The following is an 11,461-nucleotide window of genomic DNA, read 5'->3' as shown; positions in this document are numbered from 1 at the left end:
CAAAGGGTTCTATCACACGGCAATAATAATTCATTGGGTCATTAGTTGCAGAAGCCCCTCAATCACGGTTTTACCGCTGCTGTCAGCATGTCCAGCCGCTCTGGACCGTCAGTGCTTTTGATCCAGGGTCCGTGCGGAGGCTAATGGAAGCATGCAGCTATTTCCCACAGGTTTTCTAGAGGTTGTCCTCATTCACGGGCATCCAGTCACCCCCTGCTATCAGGAATACAACAGCTCATTAGCATCTGCCTGCTTTTAATGAAGAAATCTGCATACGCTAATTAGATCTGATTGTGTCTATGCGGTGCAGTCGCAGGCTGACTGATGGTACGGGGAAATTGCCTGTAATATAGGCTGTCTGACTCACAATCATGTTTATGATTATGAAACACATGTCATCTTCTCCACAAGGCCAGAGACTGGCAGCATATTGTAGCTGTGGTTATATTGGTTTGTAACAAGCTAGCAGGTGATTCTTAATCCGGTCACTCTTGGCTACTACACACATTGCATTTTAAAACCAATAAGGTCTGATGAAATTGCAGTTGGTCATGACTGCCATATGCAAGTTATTACTTTGACTCTCGTGTATGAAATACCTATGAGATACATATTCGTGATAAAGTTTGATCGTGCTTGTATCAACGCACTGGTGTGGTAACGTGGTGTAAGAGGTTGCTGGTACGTTTATGAGTATTGGAGATGGGCCTCTCCAGTGCCTGGTAATTGCTCGGCTGACTCTGTCATTTCCTTTTTCTAAGCGACACAGTCGATAAATCAAATAAATGAGGCCTTTGGCGGGGTTAGATGTGTTGCACAGTGCAGAGTTCGGCCTTTTCTATTGTCTGAGATTTCTAACAAACACCCCGTCATTGATCTTTTCACAGTACATCAATAACCGAGAAAGAAGTAGTTGTGTTCATACTGTGCAGAAAAGTATAAGAAAAATCACTTTACTTTGTTTCTTTACAGTAAGTGCACTGCAGTAGGCTGAAGGTGCTTCTAAAAGTTGTTTTGGAAGACTTAAAGCATTCCGTGAAGGGTTAGTCATAGCATGTGATAAAAGAGTGATGTTATTTTAAGAAGCAAGTGATTTTAAAAAGGTGTTTTTGGATGTTTTTTTAAGTAGAGCATGGCTATCTGTTCCACTACATTGACAATACTACAATCTCAGTAGATTTCTGAGATTATTGCGACATGACATGACCCTTAAAGTATGCAGAAGATATTTTCAATCATATACAATAAGAGCGTCTTGGAATTTCTGAAACTACTCAGCAAATGTCATATTTTTGTGTCTCAATACACATTTTTTTAATAAATTATAGCTATATTTAATGAATATAAGAGCACTTGCTCAACCAACACAAATAAGCTTAGAAGTGGGATTTACAATCTGTTAAGGTTAAATGAGATGATAAAATATTTTAAACCGCTTTTTAGCTTTTGTGATTTTGAAGTATGATTATCATAGCCAGTACAAGTTTTTATATATCAGATGCATTAGATCCTTATGGACAGGTTACAGTCATCCAGCTCCAGTGACATGCATATATGCAGTACGGTCATTCAGATATCCATAAGATCTGTAATCTTTTCTGTCAGGCACCCTCAGCACTTGTGAATCATGTTGTCCATCTTTGAGGCTCTCAGCCTTGAGCAACTCACCCTTCAATTCCACTGGATAGCTTGATTGCTGTGTCATTACACAGATGCCTCATTCAACCCGTGAAAGGCCAGCACAATCTAATGCATGTGAAGTGCTAGTGGTGATGGACAGAAAATGTGTCTTTATTTTTGTCTAATTGTGTTTACGATTCAAAGATAAGATCCAATTCAGCATTTGGTGATTAAAAGTAACTGGTCAAACTGTGTTACAGGCCTACTGGTGAGAAATTGGTGGGAACTTGTAGAGTTGTTAAAGGGATAGTTCACCCAAAAAATGAAAATTTTGTCATCATTCAGTAGTTGTTCCAAACCTGTATAAATTTCTTTGTTCTTCTGTAGACAAAGGAAGATATTTGGAAGTATGTTTGTAACCAAGCAGATCTCACACCCTTTGACTGTCATAGTAGGGGGAAAAAAATACTATGGTAGTCAGTGGGGGGGGCAAGATCTGCTTGGTTACAAACATTCTTCCAAATATCTTCCGTTGTGTACAGCAGAACAAAGAAATGTATATAGGTCTGGAACAACTTGAGAGAACCTAAACGATGACAGAATTTTCATTTTTGGGTAAACTATCCCTTTAAGATGAGTAGTAGCATCTACTTCATAATGGCTCCATTCCAAAAGCTAGTGAGCAGCCTAAATAAGCAGCATTTTTAGGCAGGTATGATGAATGAAGCGAAAGAAATGTTGATTATAAATATTATTAAAACTCATTTAGTGCTAAAAAGTATGTAGTATGTCTAGTTAAAATGAACTATTTTACTCAATTTTGTTGTGTACTATATTTTTATGATGATTAAAATAATGTGCTATTTGCTTAGCAACATGCTAATTGTAAACTCTATTGAAAGTTGGGTTTCCTGTGCACTTTGCCTGAAGATTGCTAATTAAATGATCAATAATATGAAATTGTTGACTATGTAGATTGTTTGAATCATATATTTCCATAGGATATTGGAATAGAGATATTAAAGCTCTTTGACTAATAGGTTTATAAGAAGGCATTTCTGTCATGACAACTCTCTGAGTGTTTGGCATGGTAATGGATATGCCCCAGACAGCAACATAGTGTGGCCCAGATCCGGCCCACATTTGGTACATGTGGATAACATGCGGATCAGATGTGGGCCGGATCTGGGCCGACACTTTGTTGCTGTCAGGGTGACAATGTTGATATGTTTGGTCTTGTCAGAATAGATCTGCTATGCTTCTGCTGTTGGTTTTTGCTGCTGCTCCTGCAGAGCAAGTACGGGACTTGCTACTGTCGGTACATGCACCATGCTCTGAGCATGCAAGACATGCTGCTGCTGTACAAAATAGCATACATGAATTACCCATAGCAGATCTATACAGGTGGAGCTGGGGAAGGTGGAGGGTTTCTGAAAGCATGCTGCAACTGCTATAGAAAATGCTGACCAGTATTGGGATGAGGTTGAGCAACCAGGAACCAATCAGCTGTGGCCTATAGAGAATGGCGTGATTGCAAGCAGATTGAGCAGATTGAGTAAGGATTAGCCTGCTCCATGATCTAAAATTTCATGACAGAACTTTGTATTTTTCAGACCACCTCAAAAAAGGCTTTGCTCATCAGAAGGTACACTTGTAAATTGAGAATCAAACACCTTTATCCCATTTGCTAAAATTATTTTTCTTTTGTTCCTTGTTCCTTTTGTTCCTGGTTTTTGCAAGGAATCACGGGCAGACTGTGTCTTTCTAAAATGCCTAACCACAGACAGGTCGATATTGACATCTGAAAGGTGCTTATGATTCTGTCAGTGGTTATCACTGTTATTCCACTACGACCACAGAGTTCCTTTCACATGATGTTGCACTGCACTATTCCAGACTTTCCATCTTCATCAATTATGCTTTCAAATGCAATCATACTCTCAATCCAAATCATTATTTTGAATGTCTTCCCTCCCAGGTCTGGCATAAAGGACATGGACATTTACAGACCTCTCAACATACACATGATAATCATAGCTTCTAGTCTATTTTTTAAATGCAGTCTTGTCTCGTTCAGAAAGTGGACACTCATTTCAGGCAGTATGTTCAGTTCCAGGGACACTTGGAGCATTCAATAATCTGGAACACTCTTGAGGATAGTGTACATCAATCAAAGGGAAATTTTAGAGGCCATTACTGATACATCATCAAGTACCTTGTTGAGACCATAATGGTTGATTGTAAGCCTAATTTTACTCTTGAAACTTACTTATAATTACATTTGATTTAAAAAGATGCAGCTTGCATTTTATAACCTTTTTTGTGCAGTAATAAAGAACTTATATCACTGCAAATCAAACAGCAGACAAGAACATTTATGGAAGTACACCTGTCTTAAAGATTTGATTAAAGGGTTCAGGGAAACATAATCAGGTCATTTAATCTATATTTAATCATTTAAACACTAAGTTTGTGGTTTGAAGTCCATATGTGCAATGTGAATTCTACTAATTCAGTCATTGTTAAATCAAATTTCCCACTGTTAAATTGCATTACAAGCCCGACTAGATTCACAAAAAATCTTCTTAAGAAAAAGAGTTAAGAAAGTTCCTAAGGTAAAGAAACTTGGGGGAAAAAAAGGTTTCAAATATTTTCTTGAGAACATTTACATTTAAGGATAAAACCATTTTTGGAATACAAAAAATCATTACTAACAACTCTTAATAAATGTATCCATTTATTAACTTTAAGTAGCAAGTTGCACCTTGAAATCAAATGAAAAATAATGTCAAAAGATGTGGTTGTTTAATGGGATTCACTGTCATAAGAGATTTTATTCGCTGGAAACCATTTAGGAATGAAACAAATACTTCAGTATCCAATATATGGAGATTCTCACTGAGGAAATTAGTCCAATGATGAAAGTATTTTATAGGTTTTATAATTGTTTAATGCTTAGTACTTCAAACAAGGCGATAAAAATTCATCAAACACCTACATTTTGGAATTTAAACAAGTTGGAGTTTATATTTTTTTTATTATTTATTTATGATTTTTTTTAGAACGTTAGTTGTTCCAAAGCTCTATGACTTTATTTCTTCTGCTGAACACAAAAGAAGATATTTTGGAGAATATGGGTAACCAAACAGTTGATGGTGCCCCTGTGATTTCCATAGTATGGAGGGCGGGAATAAACTTTGGAAGTCAATGAGACACCATCAAATGTTTGGTTACCAACATACTCCAAAATACCTTCTTTTGTGTTCAGCAGAAGAAAGAAATTCATATAGGTTTGTAACAACTTGTGGGCGAGTAAATGATGATTTTGAAATTTTCATTTTGTGGTAAACTATCCTTTTAAGAAGATTTTTATTCTTAAGAATGTTTTATGAATCCAGCCCCTGTACCCTGTTCCCTGTTCCACTTACATCATTTATGCTACTCGGAAACTCCACTAGATGTCAAAGGTTTAGACGCCTTCCTGCTCATCAAAAGCAACAAGAAACATCTGCTCTACCTCCACAGTGGGTAGAGATTCCTTTGGGTACCAAATCTTCCATTTTATTTCAGTCTTTGTGAGTGACACAGTTCTGGCACGGCCTCCTCTCTGGCTGCTGTGGGCCGTATGGTGGAGGCTGGGTCAGGGATGGGGCGGTCAGTCGTGACAGGCCCACCTGCTCTTGCCTGGGCTGGATGGACGGCACCAGCTGTTTCTGAATGTAGCGAGTCTGGGCAGCTGCCTCGCTGAAAACCCAGAGCACATCTCCAGCCGTTCCCACTGACATTCTGCAATTATGCACACCCACTAAAAGAGAGGAGGAGAAGAAACAAGGGGTAGCGGGTGAGACGAGGAGAAACAAAGGGCAGCGGTTCACTCGTGGTCACCCCGACCTCGATCATTAAATAATGTTAAGAGTCATAATTGCATAATCAGAGCTGACCTATAAGCTTTTTCACTTTTTTTGTCCGCTCATGTCTTACATACAACATTGCATTATTGGCAGAGATGCATTTTTGTGTCTCTTCATTCATAGTATTATCAAACAGAATGATTTGTGTAGTAGATCTAATTTTATACCCACAGGAAATGCATTTACCTGCAAATCTGATGGCAGATTTGATTCTTTTTTCTCTCTCTCTTTCTGAACTCTGGAACAATCAATCAATACTGGGACAGACTGCTGTTTGGTGATATTATCAGTGAGAGCAATCATTAAAACAAATCTTATTTGAGTGCTAATTGTTATTAAGGCCTTTTAGCTTAATAGATTTTTCGTCTTTTCCATTTACATTTAAATCAAAGCATATTTCCCTGTGGCTCAATTCAAGTGCATGTTAATGTGTAGAATGAGAATGTAAATTGGCACAACTACAATCTCAACAGCAGGGATATTTATCTGATATACACATAGACAAATGCAATTTGGCCCAGTTCCCTTTTAAAAGACTATGCATGCTATTAGAAGCTAACTAATATGCTGTCCTTTATACTCACAAATTACTTCACGTCCTGAAGTAGGTTTATATAAGTTTAGCAAAGTGTGCACATAGATCACAAAGGAATTGGCTGTTAAAATCCTCATTTACACAGAACTATGAGAAGCCACAACAGTGTTTACTACTCTCAGTGTTCATATCAATTCTATCTGAAGGCATGATTGAGATCAGACACAACTAGACTAGATCAGCTACAGTATGACCACTAGGTTAAAAGGCAGTCAGAATGTGTAACTCACAGCTGTCACGATAACAGCACACTACACTTAATGCAGTATGAGATAAAATCTCCAAACCTGGAAAAACTAAACTACTGAAACCTCAGTATTATTTGCTATTATTTCTGGAGCTACGTTATCACAAGTACAGTTTCCACATTGTATTATGCTGATAACGTTTTCTGATTGTTGATGCGTTTTAAATTTAATAAATGTGGAAAACTGCCAACAACAACTGTACTGCATGCCATTTTAGTACAAGTAAAACATGACAAAATACTGACTAAAGACATTATTTAAAGGTCCTATTCTTCGTGATCCCATGTTTCAAACTTTAGTTAGTGTGTAATGTTGTTGTGAGAGTATAAATAAAATCTGTAAAATGTTAAAGCTCAAAGTTCAATGCCAAGCGAGATATTTTATTTAACAGAAGTCGCCTACATCGAACGGCCAGTTTGGACTACATCCCTCTACTTCCTTCTTTAATGACGTCACTAAAACAGTTTTTTGACTAACCTCCGCCCACAGGAATACACAAAAAAGGGGGCGTGGTCTTGTTGCGCTCCCACGGAGAAGAGCAAGAGTTGCGTTTGTAGAGTGTGTTTGTCGCCATGTCGTCGAAACGCTGTTATTTTCATCCCGCAGTCCAATCACCTTTGTTTGGCCTTCCCAGGGACGCTGTACTTAGAGATCAATGGTTACAATTTATGTTTAACTCGGTTCCCGAAAATTATAATCCACATGTAAAACTATGTGCAGCACATTTTGCTGAGGACAGCTTCCTCAATCTCAATCAGTTTAATGCCGGATTCGCACAAAGATTATTCTTGAAAGATGGAGCAGAAGCTGCTGTCGAATCACAACACAGGAATCGCTGGCACAATCAGAACTCGTTACGTATTTCTGAAGGAGGGACTTCATAGAACAAGGAAGTCATCAGCCCATTTTTATGACAGTGGAAACAGCGGTATACAGATAAGTAAATTATGTGAAAAATACTGTGGTTTTTTTACACGCGAAACATGAACACGTGTTATATTGCACACTATAAACACAATCAAAGCTTCAAAAAACCACGAAAAACGGGACCTTTAAAATATATTGCTCAAAAGGTTTTAAGCTTAAATTAAAAATCAGTTTGATTTGTCATAGAGGATTTTTTTTTTTTTTTTTTAGATGGCTGTAGTTTTGTTGTGGATTGAAGTGACTGAGGAATTTTGATTTATGACATCAGTTTGTTCTCCCATAGTGATACATGACATTGCACCGCACTTATCTCAAATAAACAGAGGGTGTGGGTTTAAAGTCATCATGAAACAGAAGTTGTTTGCTATTGCTGCAATCACATTCTGTATGAATGACTGAATGGCTGTGTCCGAAAGCTTAAAAATGCTGCCTTCGAAGGATGTATTCCAAGGTAGAAAGGCATCAAGGCATGTCTGAATCCAATGTTAGCTTCACTTCCTGTCTCCGAGATACCTTCATCTGATCGACTTTTGAAGGCAGCATAGATGTATCTCTCGTTGTCTTTGATATTCCACAATCCTGTGCGTTCCATTCTGTGACAGTTGAGCGAAAAAATAAAGATGGCGTCTAAAAGTTGCGCTGGGTGGTCAGTTTCTGTGTAAATGTATGTTTTTGACCAATGTTTTCCACTTTTGATGTCATTTCTAGCTCGAAATTACTATTGTAGTAATTATATATTTGCTTCATTATCACAAAAGCTAATTTTCTGTATATCATTAAACCATTATTCTGACTCAGAAAACTGTCTGAAATCAGTTTTGTGAGGTACTTTCAGCTAGGCAACAAGTCAGCTGCCTAAGTTTTTGGACGCAGCAATTGTCTCACCCCTTGTGCCAAAAAAACATAAGAGATATCGCTAAAAGGGAGGATAAGTTATTCTGATTCGAGATTATGAGGGCACAAGAATGTTCACAAAAGCAATATGTGCACAGATAAATCATTTATAATAAAAACCAAAAAAAAAAAAAAAAAGTGGCAATTTTGATTTGTTCTGATTTTGATTTGAGGCAACAAGTCAGCTGTCTACGTTTTTGGACGCAGCCATTGTCTCACCCTTGTGCCAAAAAAAAAAAAAAAAACATAATCAGAGAACTGAGAGAGATGTCACTACACGAGGGAGGGTAAGTTATTTTGAATAAAGTTTACGAGGGCACTAGAATGTTCTCAAAAACAATATGTGCACGAACAAATCATTTATAATAAAAACCAAAAAATAAAAAGAAGTTTTGTTTTGACTGTGTTTAAACTAGACACTTCCTGTACATGTTTTTTTAGGGGCACCTTGAAAATCTAGGGGCATTACAGGTGAAACACACATTTAATTTTGTGCGTAGGTTATTTAGGTACTACAAAAGAAAAAGGAAGAGACCCATATTAAGGGAACACAATAAATGTCAACTCCCTCACCACAATCTGGAATTTTCCCTTTTTTTCCCCTCTCAGGCCTGTTTTAATGAAGTGGCAGACCAATACTATATAATGAAAAAAACATCCTTCCTTTTTTTTTTTTTACACCATATCTGTTGTTGACTTGTACAAGATTCAGTGTGTTTAGCTTAACCCTCACAAATTGGTAAGTGAAAACGCTGACAAAGGTTAAAACTTAGTGATAGCACAACTAAACGTGTCAGTGCTTTTCACCTAAAATGAGAATTACACCAATACATTTAAAGTCACAACAAAAACAAAAAAAAGTGTCTATAGTAGTTCTTCACTCCAGTGTCACACATAAATCTGCTTTGTTCTCCGCAGGAGTCTGATGAACTCTTTAAAGGACAAACCCCTGTGATATCTTGCTTCTGTGTTTCTTTAAGCCCAGATCACAGTGCTTGAGCACATACTGTCTCAAGTTACCCCAGTGACCTGGCTTATGGATGAGATGGTGACAAAGCATAAGACTGACATCTGCTCACCGTAGGTTAAGTCTGAAATTATCATTCACCCGGAAAAGAATTAGCAGCAGTTATTTAGAAACTATAGCAAAGACATGGCTGCTTCAGATCCATATACTTTTTTTTTACTTTTAATTTATACATACATAAAATATTGTTAAATAATGTTGTTTACATAAAGGCTGAATTCAGGTTAATTGATAAAAATTAAAAACATTTTGTAAAATTACACATAAAAAAGATATCCAGATCATTTGAGAAAAGTTTCACTTAGTATCAATGAGTATCATTCTTGTTCGCTTGGATTAAACTAGGCATTGTTCCAATAGAGTCACCCAGTTCTCATTGATTTTTTTTGGCAGCACATTCATGCAACACACCTCTCATGTCACCACAAAGGTGCTCTGTTGGATTAGGATCTGAAGAGAGTCAGCCGATAAAGGAATGCATAAGCCAGCATGGAGTCTGTGCACACAGAATTGTACTGCAAGCCTATTCTAAGTTTGAAGCGCAGAATTGTGTGGTGTTTAGATTTGTGGCAAACTTCAGCAAGAATTATTTGTTGCTGTGTGGCATGTGAATGATTTTCAGACAGTATCAAGGGGCCTACTGGCTAAGAAATATACCCGGCAACAGTTACTCATCGCCGCCACCAGACTGCAATGTTGAAAAAAGCAGCATGGATTCAAACTGTTTACGCCAAATTCTGACCCTACCATCTGCATGTTACAGAACTCAAGATTTGTTATAGACCAGGTGGTCACTTTCACTTAGATAATGCATCATATTCCAACATGCGAACACTTCACATATTGAGCCACATGATTCATTTTGCCTGGGGGTGTTTATGAGGTGTACCACTGATCGTGTATCTACAGTATATTTTTCAACACCCTGAGAGTATGCAACCACTAGAAAGACTGCATCTGTATTGTAGAGGGTCCACCAATTATTGTTTAATCTCAGTCATTTTTTGTTTAAAAAAAAGTTAATTTTAAACAAAGCTAAATAAGATGCCCAACTGAATAATCTCAGTAAATAAATTATTATTTTAATATTTTTGTGATGTAAGCATTATAAAGCATGTAAACATTATAATATATCCAAATACATGTTATTTTAGGCCAGGTTTATAATAAAACACTCACTTTTATACAATATGTAATTCCATCTCTATCCACCATGGGGTCATGGGTTACAGATGCCAATATGTTTTGTACAGTATTGCATATAGGGCTGCAGGAAAAAAAAAAATGCTGTTACTATGAAACTTTTGAAGAAATGGAGTGAAGGTTTATGGGGGAAAGGTCAGTGTCTGCATACTAATATAATAGCTCCAAATTTTTATTTTACAAATGCAAAGTTTTGACCTCTTAGATCATCTTCAGGCAAAATGATGAATACCTGATGAGGACCTGAGAGGTTGAACCGTTGCATACAATAGATGCCAAGCTTATAATATTAGTGTTTGGAAATTCACTCTCTTTTTCCCAGATCAATTTTATTGTTGCCTGCACCTGTACCCAATTTTATATGCATAATGCACATATGGTTAAACTTTATTTCGATAGTCCACTTTATGTTCTACTAAGTAACTTTGCAACTACATGCCAGCTAACTTATGTCAATAGACTGTCATTAGAGTATTAGTACACTGTTATGTTAGGGTTGATGTAATAAGTTCACATGTACTTTAAAATTTACTTAGTAGAATGTCTTTTGGGGGAACATCAAAATGTAATGCAAATATTAAAGGGTTAGTTCACCCAAAAATGAAATTTATGTCATTAAGTACTCACCCTCATGTCGTCATAAACCTGTAAGACCTTCATTTGTCTTTGGAACATAAGATATTTTTGATGAAATCGGAGGGTATCTGATCCACACAGGCAGCAATGACACTACACCTTTTGAGGTCCAATAAGGTACTAAAGACCGTTAAAACCGTCGACGACGTGAGTTCAACCTTAATATTATGAAGTGACGAGAATACTTTTTGTGCACAAAGGTTACTATTTTGAAAAGAAATAACATTTGTTTAGCAATTGGCAGACGCTTTTTCCCAAAGTCAATACATTCAGTGCATTTTTATCAGTATGTGTAATTGCTGGGAATCAAACCCATGACCTTGTCGTTGCTAATAAAAGTGTCATGTGAGATTAAGCACATTTTCCTAGTTCTGTAAAGATGACTATCATTACAGAGCTT

The sequence above is a fragment of the Megalobrama amblycephala genome, linkage group LG6 (genome assembly GCF_018812025.1).
Source record: "Megalobrama amblycephala isolate DHTTF-2021 linkage group LG6, ASM1881202v1, whole genome shotgun sequence".
Taxonomy (NCBI): Eukaryota; Metazoa; Chordata; class Actinopteri; order Cypriniformes; family Xenocyprididae; genus Megalobrama; species Megalobrama amblycephala.
This window is presented reverse-complemented; position numbering follows the sequence as displayed.